This window comes from Macaca mulatta, chromosome Y (genome assembly GCF_049350105.2).
Source record: "Macaca mulatta isolate MMU2019108-1 chromosome Y, T2T-MMU8v2.0, whole genome shotgun sequence".
Classification (NCBI taxonomy): Eukaryota; Metazoa; Chordata; class Mammalia; order Primates; family Cercopithecidae; genus Macaca; species Macaca mulatta.
In genome coordinates this window covers 3,022,183-3,044,233 of record NC_133427.1, presented here as the reverse complement: position 1 = coordinate 3,044,233, position 22,051 = coordinate 3,022,183, and the positions used below count along the sequence as shown (strand labels likewise).

At 39.7% G+C, this 22,051-nt stretch overlaps 1 long non-coding RNA gene across 1 annotated transcript in view; it reads right to left on the bottom strand.

Annotated features, from left to right (window-relative positions):
* LOC106995400 (uncharacterized) overlaps nt 1-22,051 on the bottom strand; it is a 200,712-nt gene that overhangs the window by 11,285 nt on the left and 167,376 nt on the right. Inside the window, exon 3 of the long non-coding RNA XR_013413287.1 lies at nt 5,560-5,650. This is a non-coding gene — a long non-coding RNA (uncharacterized LOC106995400). The remainder of the gene's footprint in view (nt 1-5,559; nt 5,651-22,051) is intronic.

Here is a 22,051-nt window from a genome sequence, read left to right as displayed (position 1 = left end):
GCTGTGCATCCATCTGGTCCTGGACTTTTTTTGGTTGGTAGGCTATTAATTATTGCTTCAATTTCAGAGCCTGCTATTGGTCTATTCAGGGATTCAACTTCTTCCTGGTTTAGTCTTGGAAGAGTGTAAGTGTCCAGGAATTTATCCATTTCTTCTAGATTTTCTAGTTTATTTGCATAGAGGTGTTTATAGTATTCTCTGATGGTAGTTTGTATTTCTGTGGGGTCGGTGGTGATATCCCCTTTATCATTTTTTATTGCGTCTATTTGATTCTTCTCTCTTTTCTTCTTTATTAGTCTTGCTAGCGGTCTGTCAATTTTGTTGATCTTTTCAAAAAACCAACTCCTGGATTCACTGATTTTTTGGAGGGTTTTTTGTGTCTCTATCTCCTTCAGTTCTGCTCTGATCTTAGTTATTTCTTGCCTTCTGCTAGCTTTTGAATGCGTCTGCTCTTGCTTCTCTAGTTCTTTTAATTGTGATGTTAGAGTGTCAATTTTAGATCTTTCCTGCTTTCTCTTCTGGGCTTTTAGTGCTATAAATTTCCCTCTACACACTGCTTTAAATGTGTCCCAGAGATTCTGGTATGTTGTATCTTTGTTCTCATTGGTTTCAAAGAACATCTTTATTTCTGCCTTCATTTCTTTATGTACCCAGTAGTCATTCAGGAGCAGGTTGTTCAGTTTCCATGTAGTCGAGCGGTTTTGATTGAGTTTCTTAGTCCTGAGTTCTAGTTTGATTGCACTGTGGTCTGAGAGACAGTTTGTTATAATTTCTGTTCTTGTACATTTGCTGAGGAGTGCTTTACTTCCAATTATGTGGTCAATTTTGGAATAAGTGCGATGTGGTGCTGAGAAGAATGTATATTCTGTTGATTTGGGGTGGAGAGTTCTATAGATGTCTATTAGGTCTGCTTGCTGCAGAGATGAGTTCAATTCCTGGATATCCTTGTTAACTTTCTGTCTCGTTGATCTGTCTAATGTTGACAGTGGAGTGTTGAAGTCTCCCATTATTATTGTATGGGAGTCTAAGTCTCTTTGTAAGTCTCTAAGGACTTGCTTTATGAATCTGGGTGCTCCTGTATTGGGTGCATATATATTTAGGATAGTTAGCTCTTCCTGTTGAATTGATCCCTTTACCATTATGTAATGGCCTTCTTTGTCTCTTTTGACCTTTGATGGTTTAAAGTCTGTTTTATCAGAGACTAGTATTGCAACCCCTGCTTTTTTTTGTTCTCCATTTGCTTGGTAAATCTTCCTTCATCCCTTTATTTTGAGCCTATGTATGTCTCTGCGTGTGAGATGGGTGTCCTGAATACAGTAGACTGATGGGTCTTGACTCTTTATCCAGTTTGCCAGTCTGTGTCTTTTAATTGGAGCATTTAGTCCATTTACATTTAAGGTTAATATTGTTATGTGTGAACTTGATCCTGCCATTATGATATTAACCGGTTATTTTGCTCGTTAGTTGATGCAGTTTCTTTCTAGCCTAAATGGTCTTTACATTTTGGCATGTTTTTGCAATGGCTGGTACCGGTTGTTCCTTTCCATGTTTAGTGCTTCCTTCAGGGTCTCTTGTAAGGCAGGCCTAGTGGTGACAAAATCTCTAAGCATTTGCTTATCTGTAAAGGATTTTATTTCTCCTTCACTTATGAAACTTAGTTTGGCTGGATATGAAATTCTGGGTTGAAAATTCTTTTCTTTAAGAATGTTGAATATTGGCCCCCACTCTCTTCTGGCTTGTAGAGTTTCTGCCGAGAGATCTGCTGTTAGTCTGATGGGCTTCCCTTTGTGGGTAACCCGACCTTTCTCTCTGGCTGCCCTTAAGATTTTTTCCTTCATTTCAACTTTAGTGAATCTGGCAATTATGTGTCTTGGAGTTGCTCTTCTCTAGGAGTATCTTTGTGGTGTTCTCTGTATTTCCTGGATTTGAATGCTGGCCTGCCCTACTAGGTTGGGGAAGTTCTCCTGGATGATATCCTGAAGAGTGTTTTCCAACTTGGTTCCATTTTCCCCCTCACTTTCAGGCATCCCAATCAGACGTAGATTCAGTCTTTTTACATATTCCCATACTTCTTGCAGGCTTTGTTCATTTCTTTTTCTTCTTTTTTCTTTTGGTTTCTCTTCTCGCTTCATTTCGTTCATTTGATCCTCAATCGCTGATACTCTTTCTTCCAGTTGATCGAGTCGGTTACTGAAGCTTGTGCATTTGTCACGTATTTCTCATGTCATGGTTTTCCTCTCTTTCATTTCGTTTATGACCTTCTCTGCATTAATTATTCTAGCCATCAATTCTTCCACTTTTTTTTCAAGATTTTTAGTTTCTTTGCACTGGGTATGTAATTCCTCCTTTAGCTCTGAGAAGTTTGATAGACTGAAGCCTTCTTCTCTCATCTCGTCAAAGTCATTCTCTGTCAAGCTTTGATCCGTTGCTGGCGATGAGCTGCGCTCCTTTGCCAGGGGAGATGCGCTCTTATTTTTTGAATTTCCAGCTTTTCTGCCCTGCTTTTTCCCCATCTTTGTGGTTTTATCTGCCTCTGGTCTTTGATGATGATGGTGACGTACTGATGGGGTTTTGGTGTAGGTGTCCTTCCTGTTTGATAGTTTTCCTTCTAACAGTCAGGACCCTCAGCTGTAGGTCTGTTGGAGATTGCTTGAGGTCCACTCCAGACCCTGTTTGCCTGGGTGTCAGCAGCAGAGGCTGCAGAAGATAGAATATTGCTGAACAGCGAGTGTACCTGTCTGATTTTTGCTTTGGAGTCTTCCTCTCAGGGGTGTAGTCCACCCTGTGAGGTGTGGGGTGTCAGACTGCCCCTAGTGGGGGATGTCTCCCAGTTAGGCTACTCAAGGGTCAGGGACCCACTTGAGCAGGGAGTCTGTCCCTTCTCAGATCTCAACCTCCATGTTGGGAGATCCACTGCTCTCTTCAAAGCTGTCAGACAGAGTCGTTTGCGTCTGCAGAAGTTTCTGCTGCTTTTGTTGTTTACTGTGCCCTGTCCCCAGAGGTGAAGTCTATAGAGACAGGCAGGTTTCCTTGAGCTGCTGTGAGCTCCACCGAGTTCGAGCTTCCCAGCGGCTTTGTTTACCTACTTAAGCCTCAGCAATGGCGGGCGCCCCTCCCCCAGCCTTGCTGCTGCCTTGCCGCGAGATCGCAGACTGCTGTGCTAGCAATGAGGGAGGCTCCGTGGGCGTGGGACCCTCCCGGCCAGGTGTGGGATATAATCTCCTGGTGTGCCTGTTTGCTTAAAGCACAGTATTGGGGTGGGAGTTAACCGATTTTCCAGGTGTTGTGTGTCTCAGTTCCCCTGGCTAGGAAAAGGGATTCCCTTTCCCCTTGTGCTTCCCAGGGGAGGCGATGCCTCACCCTGCTTCAGCTTTCGCTGGTCCGGCTGAAGCAGCTGACCAGCACGGATTGTCCGGCACTCCCTAGTGAGATGAACCCAGTACCTCAGTTGAAAATACAGAAATCACCAGTCTTCTGTGTCGGTCGCACTGGGAGTTGGAGACTGGAGCTGTTCCTATTTGGCCATCTTGCTCCGCCCCCCCTTGAAATTCTTATAATTGTGTTATATGTTTTCAGACACCAGAGTGCTTCCTGGGTGTAAGGAATGTATTAGGGAATGAACCGAGCAGTAATAGGTTTCATTGTGCTTTGAACATTTTTTTATTTTGCCCAAATTCCTGTCTAAGGGGTCTGGAGCATCATGGCCTACAAACCATAAATTCTCACCAGATGGGTTTTATTTAACCCTATATATTGTGACTTACTTTTCAATCTTGGCCCTGCAAAACTGTCATTTGTGGGGGAAAATTTTTCATCTGTAAAGAATCTCTATTAACATAGCTAGATATTTTTCTTCCAGGCCCTCATAATCCTAAAGAGATAAACTAAGAGTCTAGTACCTTTTAAAGGTCTGAATAGGAAATGTTTATCACATGTTACATCTAGGGGCGGCCACTATAAAACTTCATAACAACTTGGTCTCCACAATTTTTTTTTTTTTTTTTTGAGATGGAGTCTCAATCTGTTGCCAGGCTGGAGTTCAGTGGTGTGATCTCAACTCACTGCAATCTCCACCTCCCAGGTTCAAGTGATTTCCCTGCCTCAGCCTCCTGAGTAGCTGGGACTACAGGCATACACCACTGCACCTGGATAATTTTTTGTTTTTTAGTAGAGATGGGGTTTCACCATGTTGGCCAGGATGGTCTTGATCTCCTGACCTTGTAATCTGCCCGCCTCGGCCTCCCAGACTACTGGGATTACAGGCTTGAGCCACCGTGCCTGGCCCACGGTCTTTTATCTTAACTGGAATAATTTCCTTTCCATTGATCCCAGGTCTTTAGACAAACTCAACTAATTGTCAACTAATGTTTAAATTCACCTATAGCTTAGAAGCCCTTTGCATTGAATTGTCCAGCTTTTCTGGACAAAACCTAAGTATTTCCTCCTTCTCCTTCTCCTTCTCCTTCTTCTTCTTCTTCTGGTTCCGGTTCTGAGATACGTGTCCAGAATGTGCAGGTTTATTACATAGGTATACACGTGACGTGGTGGTTCACTGTACCCATCAACCAGTCAGCTACATTAGGTATTTATCCTAATGCCCTCCCTCCACTAGCCCCCCACCCTCCAACAGGCCTCAGTGTGTGATGTTCCCCTCCCTGTCCTTATACATAGGTGGCTGCTGTTTTTTCTGACATTTAAGTCGTCCAGTCTTTAGTTCACAGAGCTTTAAGCAAGCACAGCTTAGGCTTCAGTGATTCCCAGTTAGGAATGGGGAAAAAGGAAAAGAAAAAGGAAAAAATTAAAAACATTATTTTGGAGACTTGCAGCCAGAAAGACTAAAATTTAATCCAAACTCTAAAAAATAATAAAAATTGAAAAACATCAGGCAAGACTAGAACTTAACAACAGGTGTACTACAGTTTTTGAAACATAATTTTTCTTCCTCCAGTTTCTCATTTGTGTTAAAAGACAAATCATGGTAGGATTGGTTTGCTTTATTATAGTTGGCCTAATTATTTGTTTACAGTGCAGCAAGACTAATTATTTTTCACATAGGACTTTTAAAGTGGCTTTGATGGAACTTTGTGCTCTAGAAGGAACCTTTTTTTTTTTTTTTGTTTTTGTTTTTGTTTTTTGAGACATAGTCTTACTCTGTCACCCAGGCTGGAGTGCAATGGTGTGATCTCAGTTCACTGCAACCTCTGCCTCCTGAGTTCAAGCAATTCTCCCTGCCTCAGCCTCCTGAGTAGCTGGGATTACAGGCACCTGCCACCATGCCCAGCTAATTTTTGTATTTTCAGTAGAAATGGGATTTTGCCATGTTGGCCCGGCTGGTCTCAAACTCCTGACCTCAGGTGATCTGCATTCTTGGCTTCTCAAAGTGCTGGGATTATAGGTGTGAGCCAAAATGCCTGGGCAAGAGAGGACCTTTTTAAAGCCCAGCCCAGTCATGGATTTGTAGCATCAAATATGTATGAGTTGGGATGAATTCCTCCCCTCTTGAGGTTCCAAGATAACCTGGGGTTCTTGGCCTATCAGAAAGTGACATTCTTTACTTACCACAGATCAGAAACCATGTACAGGAACTGTGTACCCAAAATATGAGGCCAGTTTTTTCAAAGACTTTATTGGTTCCGTAAGTCCTTTGGTTCTGTAAAAGACAGCATACGATTCCAGTCAAAGCCTTGGTAAAATAACCAGTTTTTCCAATTATGTCCTGTTACAAAAGAAAACGATTCTTATTATACTTATGCAAATAACTATATTGCCATAAATTAAGAATACTCACAAGTAGGTTCCAAATTCTGGAGAAAGCAGGTAGAAAGAAACAAATATGCTCCAAATTTTTTTCATAGGAGTATACTTTACTTAATTGCTAAAAATGGTTAGGAGCTTAATAGAAAAGTTTCCTTGACTCTGAAAAGCAAAATAAAATATTAGCAACATTTGAAGTCAAAAGTCAACAAGATAATGTCAGTCTCCTATTAGTTCACTTCATGCAGTTAATTCCTGTCCTGCTTGATATTAATGAAAATTTTAGCCCTTGAAGAGTCTTGAAGGTTTTTCCTCTATTATGTCACAATCTCCAACGTTATCAGAAATCTGCATTCAAGAGCACCTGTTAGATCTTTTTAGCTGATTATAAACCACCTTCTAAAGAGGACCAAAATAAGACAACAATCATTTATGGATGACAAAAAGCTTTAAAAGACACAATTGACAAGGAAATCTGTTATCTCTGTGGCAGACAATAATTGAACATAACAATTATAATTATTAATGATAACATACACTAAGATATATCAGAATTATGGGAACTTCACATGATTTTGGAACACATATGAATAACATACTTAAAATATAGCCCAAAGAAAGCCAAACCCATTTTATATGTGGCAATGCTTCCAGTATGATTTTTGGTACAAAATAAGCCACATTTCCCCTTCACATTATGTAATATTAATGTTAAACCCAATTCTTAACAAAACGATCTAGACATATTTACTCAGTTTTAATGTTTGACCACAGGGTAAGATTTTTATAGACCTTTTATAATCTTTTACAATTTTTATTAAAGAGCAGGTTAGTGCCCTAAGAGAAACCTATTGTGCTTTTATTTTAATGCTCAATTTACAGAAAAATTGGATGATACTCCTTTAACTTAAGCTGGTATGTTTACACACAGAATTTCCTTTACAATTAACCTTCCACACCTTGCTTAAACCTTCATCTTTGTTTTATTCAACTTAAAACAATCATTTAACCTTTTAATCTAGGCAAAAATCCACATTCTCATGTCTTTTTATAATCTTTTTACCAAAAGTACATTTTACTTTCCTTACACACCTCGCAAGTAGACTGTTTCTTCAATAGTTTTAAATACATGTTACACTTTTAACCGTTAGCAACCTTTAATTTTGGTGAAAACCTTGGTAAGTTTGGGATTTTAATTATGTACAGGGCATGGAGTAGGACTTAGACAGAAGTGCAGATAAGGTCTGACTTATTCCAGCATCTAACTCCAGGTTTCCCTGGCCTTAATCTAGCTGTAAAGCAGGCAAGTTGTATAGCTAAGAGTCACAGTGGCATTTTATAAAGCATTTAGGAGGCCTAATCACCTTTAACTTGTATAACATTTCTTGCACAAATTCTCCTTCCTAAATTCTTTCACAACTTACACAGACAAGGTATGACATGCCTTGACTTTCTGATTTTTCATAAACATCCCTCTTTTTAAGCAACCAGTTACTTTACTTTAGGACAATATTTTAAAACAGAAGATTCTTTCTTATATAAAATCTCTTTCTTTAATGCCTTTTTGCATAGGTAGGGGCAGGCTAATTTCACATGTCCTGAAGCCTTATCTGGAATTTAACACTCCAAAATAAATTGCACAGTTTTTAAGTCAAAAGAAGCAGTTTATGACCTAAAACATTCAGAAAACCTAATATTTGACCTGTATAATTTAGACCAAATGTTTACATTTTGAAGATATTTTTATTTTTGTCAATAATCTTTAAAGCCCTTTTTACTTTTATAACTTTCTTTGTATCTCCCTTATTTCCTGATTTCTTTTGCCTTGTTTTATATATAACCTTTAAATAAGCTCTTAATTAGACAAAGTTAGCTACCTTTTAAAAAGGGCAAAGTTTTAGAGTGTTTTCCTACAATATATTTTTATTGGAAAATACCCAAATAAGAAAATATCTGTTGTTTAATTTAACTTTAGATCCTAAATTATGCCAAGTTTGTATATGAATATTTATCTCATTACATTTATCTATTTATTTTAATCATTTAACTAGATTATTTACAAAAACTGTGATAGACATAATTTAAAGGTGTGAAACTGCCATTGCAAAATTGTAACTGAGACAGTGAAAATGAACTGACCTAACTGACTCCATCTTGCTTCTAAACTCCAAGCTACTTTTGTTCATTAACTTAGTTTATAGTTTAACTTTGAAACAAAGGTGGTAATAGTCCTTTCCCAGAGCAAACTTTCTTCATTTCTGTGGACTAGATCGCCTAAGGTGACAAGATTAGAGGTAAGGGTATTCTGCTAAACAATTCAACATGTAGCTATCTTTACTATATCAATATTAAAGTTTTATTTATTAAAAATCATATAAGCACAGATCATTCTGTTTTGGTCTGAGTTACAGTTTTGTAGCCTCTCTGTCAAATGTTGCCACCTTTTAGTATTTGGCAGAGATAAGTATGAAATTGCTTGGTCAACAAATGCAAACAAAAATGTATGCTGGCAATTTTAAGACATTTCTAATATTGCTTCACCAATGATTTTGAAGCTAATTTATTTATTAAAGACTGTATTTAAGTCACATACAACTGAAAAAGCATTTGACTAGTCTTTCCTTTTTTTCTGTTGAAGTATTTAAGTGTTTTATTTTTCTTTGAGCTAATTAATTAGAATCTTTTATATATGTTTGGCAGTAAAACAGTAAATACATAGATGTATTACTCATGCCAATAGAAGTACATTTTATATATTTATAAGATGTCCTTTTTTCCTGTCTTAGACTTGCAAACTCTTGATAACCAGGTTTATTACCCTGGCAGTTGTCAGCTAATTAGTCTAAATCAGCTGGGTGTAGTAGCACATGCCTGTAACTCCAGCACTTTGGAAGGCCAAGGCTGGCAGATCGCCTGAGGCCAAGAGTTCAAGGCTTGCCTGGCCAACATGGCAAAATCCTACTTCTATTTAAAATCCAAAAACATTATCTGGGCGTGGTGGCAGGCACCTGTAATCCCAGCTACTTGGATGGCTGAGGCAGGAGAGCTGCTTGAACCCAGGAGGTGAAGGTAGCAGTGAGCTGAGATCACACCTTTGCACTCCAGCCTGGACAACAAGTAAGACTCCATCTCAAAAAACCACAAAAATAAAAAATAAACAAATAGGCCTAAATCTGCATACTGGAGGAAACAACTCTTTGGTGAAAAATCAGATGGCAAGATTTATATGTCAAAGTATGGAGAGAAAAAGTCTGGTGGTGCTAGAGGGAGATTCTAGATGGATGCCAGATCAAACATAAAATCATAGAAATCTATCACAGGTCTGTATAAGGAGACTAAGTTTATTTAGATATTGATTACTGATATTTTAGCTGGACCTTTGAGCTCTGGGCAGAGCCCACACTGAATCCTGGGTTTTCAAAAACGGAGAATTATTATGGGGGTAGACCATGTGATGCTTTTACAGTGTCATTGAAATTTTTTTCCCAAACAAAGACATTTCTAAGTATCTAAATTATACTGTTTCTTAAACAAACAAACAAACAAACAAACAAAAACCAGAATAACTTCTGTTGTAACAGCTATTAATGAAGAAAATAGGGCTTGGCAACACCCAAAACACATGACACATGCCAAGTAGCTGTGACATCTGTCCTGAGAGTGAGAAACAAGGAGAGTTACATCGTGGAAAGGGGCAGGCTGAAAAGGTGTTCCAGGTAGAAGGAATGGACAGGCAAGCATGCACACAATGTTTTCTGGGAATGGCAGCCATTATGGTGCTTAATAATTGTGGAGTGGAGGGGGAGCAGAACATAATAAGGAGAAAGCTGTAGGGTGGATCCTGAATGACATTGTAGGTCATGTGTAAGAACTAGGTCTTTATCCTTAGAGCAAGGGGAAGTCACTAAAAGGTTTGTTTCAGGCGGAAGAAAAAACATGGTTAAGATCACTATTTAAAGAGAATGCTTGTGCTGCTCTGAGAAGAGGGGATAAAAATGGACAACAAATGGGGAGCATTTCCAGGGATGCCAGGTGGATGGCCTGGATCAGAGTCCTGCAGAACTGGTGATTCAAAATGGTCACAACTTCTGTGCTTTGGGATGTGGGACAGAGAGACACACATGAAGAAGGCTACTGATTTCTGGAAGCAGCTAGGAGATTCTAAACCAGGAGCCAGCAAACTTTTCCTACAAAAGGTCCAATAGAAAATCTTTCAGCCTGTGTGGGCTGTATGGTCTCTGTTACAACTACTGCTGAGCTCTACCGTGGCAGCCCAAAAGCAGCCACAGAAATATTTCAGTGCAAGGGCAGAGGATGGTGGTATTCCGAAAATACTGACTTACAAAAACAGGTGGTGGTCCAGATTTGGCCAATTGGTTGCGGATTGACAAACTCTTTCATAAACCATACCTCAAACACATGGATAGATCTCTGAGGAATATGAGTACTTGCAAACATGCTTCTGAGAGGTCACAGTAAAAGAATCTCCTGGTACATTGCTTTCAATACAGAGATTTGCAGCTCCCACATCTGCTTCAGTGTAGGAGAACACACAGATCAGCTTGAATTTAGGTAACGAACATGAGTAGAAAGGAAAATTGGAGAGGGGCCTTCCTGGAAGCCAGGTTGAAGAGGATCAGCTGTATCTAGCACTGCTAAGCAGTCAAGTACGATATGGATGACACCATGCCCACTGGCTGTAGCAAGAAGAAAGTTTGGGTTGAGTGGTCAGTACAGAGATAGACCTACAGTGGGTTATGCAGCACAGGGGAAACAAAGATGGAAAATGGTGACTATAAACCTCTTTTAAATAAGGGGAAAGGAAAGATGGTTTTTAACTGGAAGAGAAGGAGAGCCAGAAATTTTTGTTTAAGATAGGAGAGACACTGTCATATTTAAATGCTCATGACCAGAATGCAGTAGAAGCTAGTTGCAATGGTGCACACCTGTAATTCCAATGCTTTGGGAAGCTGAAGTGGGAGGATTTCTTAAGGCCAGGAATTTGAGACCAGCCTGGGCAACAGAGCAAGAGCCTGTCTCTACAAAATAAATTTTTTAGCCAGGCCCGCATGGTGCTTCACACCTATAATCCCAGCACTTTAGGAAGCCAAGGTGGGCAGATGACCTGAGGTCAGGAGTTTGAGACCAGCCTGGCAACATGGTAAAACCCATCTCTACTAAAAATACAAAACTTAGATGAGTGTGGTGGTGCACACCTGTAGTCCCAGCTACTTGGAACACTGATGCAGGAGAATCGCTTGGATCTGGGAGGAAGAAGTTTCACTGAGACAATTGTACCACTGCATTCCAGTCTGATAGAGAGAAAAATAAAATAAAATTACCAGACTAGGTGGTGCACATCTATAGTCTCAACTACATGAGAGGCTGAGGTGGAAGGATGGCTTGAGTTCAGGAGTTTGAGGCTGCCATGAATTGTGATTGTGCAACTGAACACCAGCCTGGCTGACAGAGGGAGACCCTGTCTTTAAAAAAAAAAAAAAAAAGTTGGTAGACAGCAGACTTGAGCAATGCAGGACAGACTGATAAGCTCACAGTTTGTGTTTTACAGGAAGAAGCATATTTATAAAAAGAGAATAAAAGTAAAGTATTCAGATGCTGGTAAATTTAGATGCAAGAAGATAAAGTCTTTCCAACTGATGACTTCTGTTGTTTTCATAAGCAGGACTCCTTTTAATCTGTTGACAGTGAGTGGGGTGGGTCCTGGGCTCACGGCCCCCAAAAGAATGTGGAGGTTTTGCTGCAGACCGTGGGAGAATAGAGCAGGATAGAAAGAGTAAGGGTTTGTGGGCAGGACTCCACCCCCACACTCAAGTCTAAGGCCTCAGATGAGCCTTTTATTAACCTCTCCTGGGTGGTTTTCACTTTCATTCATTCATTGTAAAAATATGTGTGATGTGTGTGATGGATGCTCTTGTAGGAGCTAAAAGCTGCCCTATTTTCATCCGTTCTACTTTAACAGCAGCCTTTTCCCTGCTGGCTGGTAGAAATAGTGCCATGTACTTGCAGCCCTGTGAACCTGAAGATACAGGTTTTTTTCTCATTCTCTTGGATAAGAGGCAGGGATTTCTGATGGGCCTGGTTGGGTTTATATACCACCCCTGAGCTACTGACTGTGGCTAGTGTGATGTGCTCCAGGAATGGCCAGATCCTACAGTGAAATGGGACATACACCCTGTGTGTATGCTACAGTCCTTCCCATGTACAGTTGAGAAGGAATACCAAAAGAAGGAGGAACAATATAATTAGAAGGAAGTGGGCTGAACAAATAATTTAGTGTAAACACAATGAGAAAACTGGAAATTTGTACGGAAAATAAAATAAAAAAGTGGCAAGAATAATATATACAGTCAAGAATTTGCAGCAAAAGCAGATAACACTGAAGGAGAAAATGTAACATTCGTGGGATGGTGGGGGAATTGTCATTCACTGTCCTCCATGACCATACCCACCACCAGGTAAACGACTAGTGGTGGCCATGAATACAACAGAGAGCAGAGTATCCCTGTTAACTTCCCCACTCCCAAACCTGCTCTTCGTAAGTGCTCTCCCAACCCCTCAGATACACATTAGAATAGGGAAGGCTTTATCTCTCTGCCTCACTGTTATAGCCACCATGCCTAGATCAGTATCCAGCAGGCAACTGGGGTTCCATTCATTATTGTTTTTAATTTTTGTGGGTATATAGTACGTGTATATATTTATGGGGTATGTAACATTCTGATACAAGCATGTAATGCATAATCATCAAATCAGGATAAATAGGGTATCCATCATCTTAAGCATTTATCCTTTCTTTGCACAACATATAATCCAATTATATTCTGAGTTATTTTTAAGTATACAATAAATTACTGTTGACTATAGTCACCTTTTTGTGCTATTAATAGGGTGACTACAGTCAACAGTAATTTATTTATTGTTTATTCTAACTAGTATGTATTATTTATTCTAACTATTCTTTATGTACTCATTAACTATCCCCACCTCCCCACTCCACTACCTTTCCTAGCCTCTGGTAATCATCCCTCTACTCTCTATCTCCGTCAGTTCAATTGTTTTAATTTTCAGGTACCACAAATTAGTGAGAACATGAGAAGTTTGTCTTTCTATGCTGGCTTATTATTTCACATACTATAATAACCTTCAGTTTCATCCATATTGTTGCAAAGGACAGGATCTCATTGTTCTTAATGGCCGAACACTACTCCATTGTGTTCATGTACTGCGTTTTCTTTATCCATTTAGCTGCTGATAGACACATAGGGTGCTTTCAAATACTGCCTGTTTTCCATGGTGCATGTATTAATTTGCCACTCCAACAGTCTAGGGGGATTTCCTTTTCTCCACATTCTCATCAGCATTCATTATTACACATAAATCTTTATAAATGTTGTTAAGCAATGTGTTAAGAATTCAGACGTCTCACGGCCATGTGCCATTGATCAAGATTTGTTGATTATGGAAGATTTCTTTACTCTCTCTTCTTCTTGGTAATTAAAATTCAGAAAGAAATATCAATTTCTAAACCAAATTTAGCCTTTATTCCTTCTCACCTCTGCAGTCCAGGAGAGTTTGTGATTCTTCTATCTGGCATAACACATTACGGAAGACTTTGCAAACTAAAACTGAGCTCATCAGTCGAAATTCCAGCCATGGATGGTCCTTTCTGAAGCCTCCCTCACAGGAAAAACTGGGTGGTGATGTTAGAATGACCTCTTTGGGGTCTTCCTAGCCCTGTGGAGCCACCATGCTTTTAGAAGCCTCAGAATGTCACCTGGAAAGCAGGGCATATTTTAATATCAAGTGCCAAGTGGTTTAAATACAGAATCACGGATTCTCAGAACATCCCTGAACATTGAGGTATCAGCTCCATTTTCAATCAGTGGTCACACCCTAAGTAAATGGTTGTCCTGGATCACCTAGCCAAAGGGAAAGAATACCTATACCAGATAAAGTCAGATTTCACCAATAAGGACACAGTGTGCCATGCAACAATTTGCAGGAAAGACGCTGCCCTGACAATGCAGCCTGAGAGTGCAGTGCCTGTGATAAAGGTGACTTACTTTACCCTAATGGTCTACAGCACACATAATCACAAAACTATTTTTGTGAATTTTTCTATGTCCTATTTTGATAGTAAAATATTCACATACAAATAGGTCCAATGAAAGAAAACATCAAACACTGAATGCATCCGCAGCTCAACCATCATTATTTTCACGTGGATAGGAGTCTCCTTCCATTATGACTGGTGGCAGCAACATTTAAAAAAATATTATCATGAAGTATTTATAACAGAAAAAAAAACGTGATTTTCAGTGACATTAATAAGATTCACACTTCTGGGCAAATACAACCGCTGTTTCTAAAGCTCTTTCATCATCCCAAACAGGAAACTCTGTACCCATTAAGCAATAATTCCCATCCTCCACTTGCCCAGGCCCTGGTAACCTCTCATCTCCTTTCTATTTCTACGAATAGCAATAGTCATTTTTGATATGGCTTATGTGAGACAAGTGAAGGTTCACATTAACGTCCTTGGATGAAGATGCACAAATAAGAGTCTTTTTGTTCCCTTCTCTGTCACCATAGACATGTTGACAAATAACTGAATTTCTATGTCATGAAACATTAACATTTCCAGAGGAGAACACAACACATTTTCTCATCTTAAGGGGTTGTATTTATTTCCCCAGTACATTACTCTGTCAATTGATGTATGTGTGCTTGTGAGTTTGTGTGTGTGTGTGTATGTGTGTGGTATACATGGTAGAGTGAATTATCTTCTATCAGAGTGTTTGGTATATAAAGATACATTAATAGCAATATCACTTCTTTGCTAACATCTAACTTTAAAGATATTTATGGATAATAAGACACCCACCAAGTCATCAGTACTAAGCTATATATAAGCAGTGTTCATTCCAGAGCAAGACTGCAGCTGGTAAACCCAATTATCCTCATTTGGTGCAACAAGAGGGGCAGGCAGCACTTTGTTATCTCCAGCTTTTCCTATCTTAACAAACTGTAAGACATCTCACAGAAAAGCGGAGATAAGACTCTTTTTAAATATTCACTTCTTGAAAGCCCATAATCCATTTTTAGTATATAAAGGTGCAAAAGTTTAACTTTGTACCTAAAATGGAGTCCTGCTGTCAGATGCAAAAGCTAAAGGTAATAATCTCATGACAAGGGAGGATGGCTTCATCAAAGCCAATCTTGCTCTGCTTTCAAGATTTTATCCTTTGGATAGTTTATGTTGCATATTAATGATGTCATTTTGTATTTCCCGTTTTCCTCTAGTGTCTGACTATATATTTTTATTGCAGATTTTGTAATGGTAGAATTGGATCATGCTGACTTGCCCCAGGCAGCAAGGATATTAATCTATAAAAAAACAGTGAAGTAGGATTGATTCCCTGATATTATCAGAAATTTTCTCCGTGATTTCTTCCTCTCATTGCTATCATCATTATTTTTATCTTGTTATTAACATACTCATATAAAAACCACTCTTTTGTGTAAAATAAGCTATCAACATCTTGTAATCAGCCAGTTTAAATAGAAAAATGTCTTATAGAATTCCAAGGCTCTTTTCACACTCTTGTACAGTGGGTACAACTTTATTTGGTTGCAATTGATTGTGATGTTATTCCATCAATTTTCAATAATAACTTTGAATCTAAGTGTTATTGTTTTTCCTCTTCCCCTCAGCCCCCACCTTTTTCCCTAACACTGCCTCAGGGTCATCTGGAATGGGTAACTTAATTTTCTGAGTTTAGTATCTAATCAAGCAAGTGAATGTGAATTGAATTCAGGCCTCTGGAGAGAGTTTATTCACTCTTTCCAAATACCATTTCTTTTTAAGTACAAAAGGAGCATTCAAATATATTTTGTCCTTCCTGATAGTGTTTCCTATTTGGGATTATATATCCCTATACTCACATTCTACTGTAATTGTGTAGCAGGTGAGTGTGGGGATACATAATCCCCAAATAGGAAACCTTCAATTACAGAAGTGAACGTGTGGCTGTTTTATGACCTTAAAATGATTATCTTATGGTGTCTATACTCTTTATGCTTTCAGAACATGTGCTGATTTCTAAATATGCCTTAAAATGTTCATGAAGACAGCTGTACCATAATGGGAGGTGTTCTTGGGGAGGAGAGAGGTGTTCTTGGGGAGTACAGTACTTGTACAGTACTGTTGTCCAATAGTGAAGCATTGTTTTGAGGACCAATTCTTTAGTGAAAATGTCTCTTATTAGCACTAACAGCTGGAATTGACCTGGTTTGGAAAAAATAGTATCCCCTGTAATGAAAGTGCTATTTGTCAATTCAGTAAGAAAGGCAAAAAAGGGATGGTTAGAGTCATTGTCAAACAGGGTTTGTGAAACAATGAATATATGACCCTTTCATAAAGGAAAGAGCTTCCCAAAGGGCATCATCTTTGACAATCTCAAATTTCAGAGCTCAGTGATGTCATAGGCACCATATGGATGAAACTCTTGTTTATGCTCTTCCAATTGACTGATATTGATCTTAAGACCTGACGAGAATTATAAAGGGGGCTCTGGGTGGGGCATGCCAACTTCTTAGAGACCCCCAGATGTTGGGCACCCTCATTCCAGCTCCATACGATAAAGGAGAAGTTTCCAAGCTCCATTAGAGGCTCAATTGGGCTGCAATCAGTAGAACTAAATGAGTATCCACTTCACAAAACTGGACCCAATATGTACTCACAAATGAAGAGTAAGTTGGAATAGGCTGTCTGTAGTCATTCCAGTTACCCAATAGGCCATTATGCAAACACGGCATAAATAAATGTTAATGACTGTACATATTTATTGACCACTGAGTCATTGGACTGGAAGTTCCTTAAAATGAAGGAATGTGACTTGTTCACCATTGCATCTCAAATATCTTGCATCAGTGCACCCTAATACATTCATTATGGGGCTTTGGGCTGAGTTAATAACATGCTTTTTTAATGTATCAGACACTAAAGCAAATGAATAGATGCTATTCTTAAGGCATTCACACTGTCAGGTATAACTGGCCTCATGAACAGCTTAGCATTATACCTGTGCTTTATAAATTACAAACACAGAAATAGAGAAGAGAAAGCCATGAATTCTACCTTGAGGCTTGAGGCAGTCCATGATGCCAAATCAGGACTGACTTGGAAGGGTGGATATAAGTTCATCAATGCCTGGACACCTGAGTGCGAATGGCTTCATCAGGGAAGAATCAAGTGCCTCTCTTGGCTTAAACCCAAGATTTGAAAATGAAGGTGGCTCTACATGAAATGAAATTAAGGATACAATCCAAATTTAAGTGTTCTTGAGGCTATGCTTTTAGTTTTATTTAATGGGAAGCCATTACATCCTAAGTGAGAAGAGCCCAGGTTTAGCAAACCAAAGAGATTATACACATATAATTCAGAAAAGATACCATTTGTGTCTATGTAGTGTATGGCAACAATTTTGAGGACAAACAAATTTCATGGATCAACATTTTGGAAATAAAATTGAGTTGACCATGTAACCCATGACTGATGGTGTAAAATATAGGGAGAGGCTGAAGTTGACAGAAATTTATCTCTTACTCTAGAATATTATTGCTCTTGCCTTGCCTCTGTATCTGTACTACCCCCACCCCCTGAAACTCAGGTTAAGTAAGGTGAATAGCCCAAGAGATTGGGTCAGCAACAACCAACTGTTGCTCAAAGTTTTTCTGAGAATTTCTGCTCAAAGTTTGCTGAGAAAGTACTGTTTATAATCATGCCAAAATCTTGGCCCAATGCAATTATGTTCCATGAATGAATAGAACATTTTTGAAGGAAGTGAAGAAATCTTGCATAAAATGCAGCAATAAAGAATTCAAAATTTGAAATTTCTGTAGCTTATATAATCCTTCACATCCAGAACATCTTTTCACCTCACAGATGGATATACTTTTGCTGCAGCTTAGGACACACCATTCAGAATTTCCATAACAATACAGTTTCTTTGAAAAAATATATTAGTACATTTTGATAATGGCCTGCACTTGTTTCTGAATTCTAAGAGTGTGTTTTCTGAATTATGTTATCCTCCAGTGATGAAGGGAAGAGTGGGAATCAAATGAGAGTCAAAATGAGAAGGAATCTCCAGGAATTTGTGGGAATGACACAGACTGCAGTTTGTGTTATGGTGAGAAATTCTGGCAAAGATGTATTAAATGAAAAAATGTCTGTCTAGTTGCACTGTATATGTTCAAACCCACTAGGTACACAATGCCAAAGATTTGTTTAAAGACTAGACAATGGCAAAATCAGGAAAGAATTTTATTTACAGAGAACATTGTTTGATCTGAGACTTGGTATAGGCTCACGCTGGAATCACAGGACTGATATGCCTATAACAGCATCTTTCTCCAAGGAGTACTACCAATAACAAATTAATTCTGTGCTGCTAAAACTGAAATATGCAGCAAGCAGACATTTTCTAAGGCACTGAACAGGAATGTTCCAACTGAAATGGCAGTTTAATGGCACAATTTGGAAGGGAAACAGAGACCCCTGTTATGTAATCTAATATTTGGCAAGGCTTAGACAAATGTTTGGGCAACTTTCAGGTTAATGTTTGACAAGGGCTTTACTCTCTCATTGTATGTAATTTGACACTGTATTGATTTTGATAAAGCCTTTAAATGTACTTAAATAAAGAGAATGTGAAGTGGCCAAGGGAAAATAGCAAAGGTGCCTGAAAGCCACAGAAGTCAAACAGTAAGGTGAAGGAAGTCTGGAGGCGATACCCATTGCCTGCTGCCCAGGGCCAGAGCTTCCTTGGCCCTACTTCCAGAGACCCTAATTCTGGGTCTAGGTTCTCCACTCAACCTTGCAAGCAGTTCTTGAAAGTTCTCAATAGCAGAAGCAGAAGGGACTGGATGGGCCCTCTGGTCTCTGCAGAGCAATCGCAGAATTCAGTCATTCTAGGCTGTGTGTACTCATGAGCATATGCTTTCTATGGGCTCATCCAAAAATTCATACCCTGACTAGGACACCAAATCTATCCTGGGTGCAGGAAACCACAAAACATTACTTAGAATCTATGTCAGGTGAAAAAACCTCAAAACATTACAGTATGCAGCAGCAGAGGGGAGTCATATTGACTTTTTATCTGAAATTCCCAACAATACCTGGGAAAAGAAGGGCTGGTATTCCAGGTCATTGATCAGAAGCAGCCCATATGGCTTTATTTTGCTGACTATAGACTCCTGAAAGTCGGCTGAATGGAATAGATTATGATCCTTTGTCCATAATTGCATTTGGGTGACTGCAGCTGGGATTTGGCTTCTGGGAGCTCTCCAGTGAAGAGTCTGTGTTTAATAGAAAATGCCATGTATTCCAAAGGCCAGAGGAGCAGGCTCTGCCTGCTGAAAGCTAGTTTGAGGTTTATATATCTATAGCGCATCACCATGAGAGGCTAGGACATGCATGCTCCTTGGAGTTGGTGTAAGGAATTTGGAAGAAACTTACAAGGGGGGAACAACCTGATATCCTGCCATTGCTGCTGGTGCTGCAGATGGTGGTGGTGATGATGATTAAGGTGATAATGGTGATGTTGATGATAATGATAACCGTGATGGTGATGACAATGATGTTGATGATAATGGTAATAATTATGGTTATGATCATGATGGTGCTGTGGTAATGATAGGATAATAATGGTGGTGGTGGTGGTGATTATACTGGTGCTGGTGATGATAGTCATGAGAAGGGTTCCAAGATGGCTGAATGGGAATAGCTTGTCTACAGCTTCCAGTATGAGCGATGCAGAAGATAGGTGATTTCTGCATTTCCAACTGAAGTACAGGGTTCATCTCAATGGGGCTTGTTGGACAGTGGGTACAGCCCACAAAGTGTGAACCCAAGCAGGGTGGGGCATCGCATCACCTAGGAAGCACAAGGGGTTGGGGAATTCCCTTTCCTAGCCAAGGGATGCCGTGGCAGATGGTACTGGAAAATCGGGACACTCCCACCCTAATACTGCACTTTTCCAACAGTCTTAGCAAATGGCACACCAGGAGATAATATCCCACGCCTGGCTGGGAGGGTCCCATGCCCACAGAGCCTCACTCACTGCTAGCAGAGCAGTCTGAGATTGAACTGCAAGGGAGTAGTAAGGCGAGGGGAGGGGATCTGCCATTACTTAGGCTTGAGTAGGTAAACAAAGTGGCCTGGAAGCTTGAACTGGGTGGAACCCACCACAGCTCAAGGAGGCCGGCCTGCCTCTGTAGACTCCCCCACTGGGGGCAGGGCATAGCTGAACAAAAGACAACAGAAACTTCTGCAGACTTAAACATCCCTGTCTGACAGCTTTAAAGAGAGTAGTGCTTCTCCCAGCATGGAGTTTGAGATCTGAGAAAGGACAGACTGCCTCCTCAAGTGGTCCCTGACCTCCAAGTGGCCTAATTGGGAGACACCTCCCAGAAGGGGCCAACTGAGACCTCATACAGCCTGGTGCCTCTCTGAGACAAAGCTTCCAGAGGAAGGATCAGGCAGGAACATTTGCCATTCTACAATATTTGCTGCTCTGCAGCCTCAGCTAGTGATACCCAGGCAAACAGGGTCTGGAGTGGACCTCCAGCAACAGACCTGCAGCTGCGGGTCCTGACTGTTAGAAGGAAAACTAACAAACAGAAAGGACATGCACATGAAAACCCCATCTGTACAGGGGCAGAAAAGCCAAAAATACTAAAAATCAGAGTGCCTCTTCTTCAAATGAACACAGCTCCTTATTAGTAATGGAACAAAGCTGGATGGAGAATGACTTTGATGAGTTGAAAGAAGAAGGTTTCAGATGATCAGTAATAAAAAACTTCTCAGAGCTAAAGGAGGATGTTTGAACCCAGTGCAAAGAAGCTAAAAACCTTGAAAAAAGCTTAGAAGAACGGCTAACTAGAATAAACAGTTTAGAGAAAACCTTAAATGACCTGATGGAGCTGAAAACCATGGCACGAGAACTACGTGACACATTCACAAGCTTCAGTAGCCGATTTGATCAAGTAGAAGAAAGGGTATCAGTGATTGAAAATCAGATGAATGAAATGAATCGAGAAGAGAAGTTTAGAGAAAAAAGAGTGAAAGAAAAGAACAAAGCCTCCAAGAAATGTTTGACTATGTGAAAAGACCAAATTTACCTCTGACTGGTGTACCTGAAAGTTATGGGGAGAATGGAACCAATTGGAAAACACTCTTCAGGATATTATCCAGGAGAACTTCCCCAACCTAGCAAGGCAGGCCAACATTCAAATTCAGGTAATACAGCAAACGCCACAAAGATACTCCTCAAAAAGAGCAATTCCAAGATACATAATTGTCAGATTCACCAAACTTGAAATTTAGGAAAAAATATTAAGGGCAGTCAGAGAGAAAGGTCGGGTTACCCAGAAAGGGAAGCCCATCAGATTAACAGCAGATCTTTTGGATCTTTTGGCAGAAACACTACAAGACAAATAAGAGGGGGGAACAATATTCAACATTATTAAAGAAAACAAATTTTCACCCAAACTTTCATACCAGCCAAACAAGCTTCATAAGTGAAGGAGAAATAAAATCCTTCACAAACAAATGCTGAGAGATTTTGTCATCACCAGGTCTGCCTTACAAGAGCTCTTGAAGGAAGCACTAAACATGGAAAGAAACAACTGGTACCAGTCACTGCAAAAACATGCCAAATTGTAAAGACCATTGCTGGCAGAAAGAAACTGCATTAACTTATGAGCAAAATAACCAGCTAACATCATAATGACACGATCAAATTCACACATAACAATATTAACCTTAATGTAAATGGGCTAAATGCTCCAATTAAAAGACACAGACTGGCAAATTGGATAAAGAGTGAAGACCCATCAGTGTACTGTATTTAGGAGACCCAAATCACATGCAGAAACACACATAGGCTCAAAATAAAGAGACGGAGGAAGATCTACCAAGCAAGTAGAAACAAACAAACAAAAAAGCAGGGGTTGCAATCCTAGTCTCTGATAAAATAGACTTTAAACTAGTGAAGGTCAAAAGATACAAAGAAGGCCATTACATAATGGTGAAGGGATCAATTCAACAAGAAAAGCTAACTATCCTAAATACAAATGCACCCAATACAGGAGCACCTAGATTTAAAAGCAAGTCCTTAGAGACCTACGAAGAGACAGATTCCTACACAATAATAATGTGAGACTTTAATAACCCACTGTCAACATTAGACAGATCAACGGGACAGAAAGT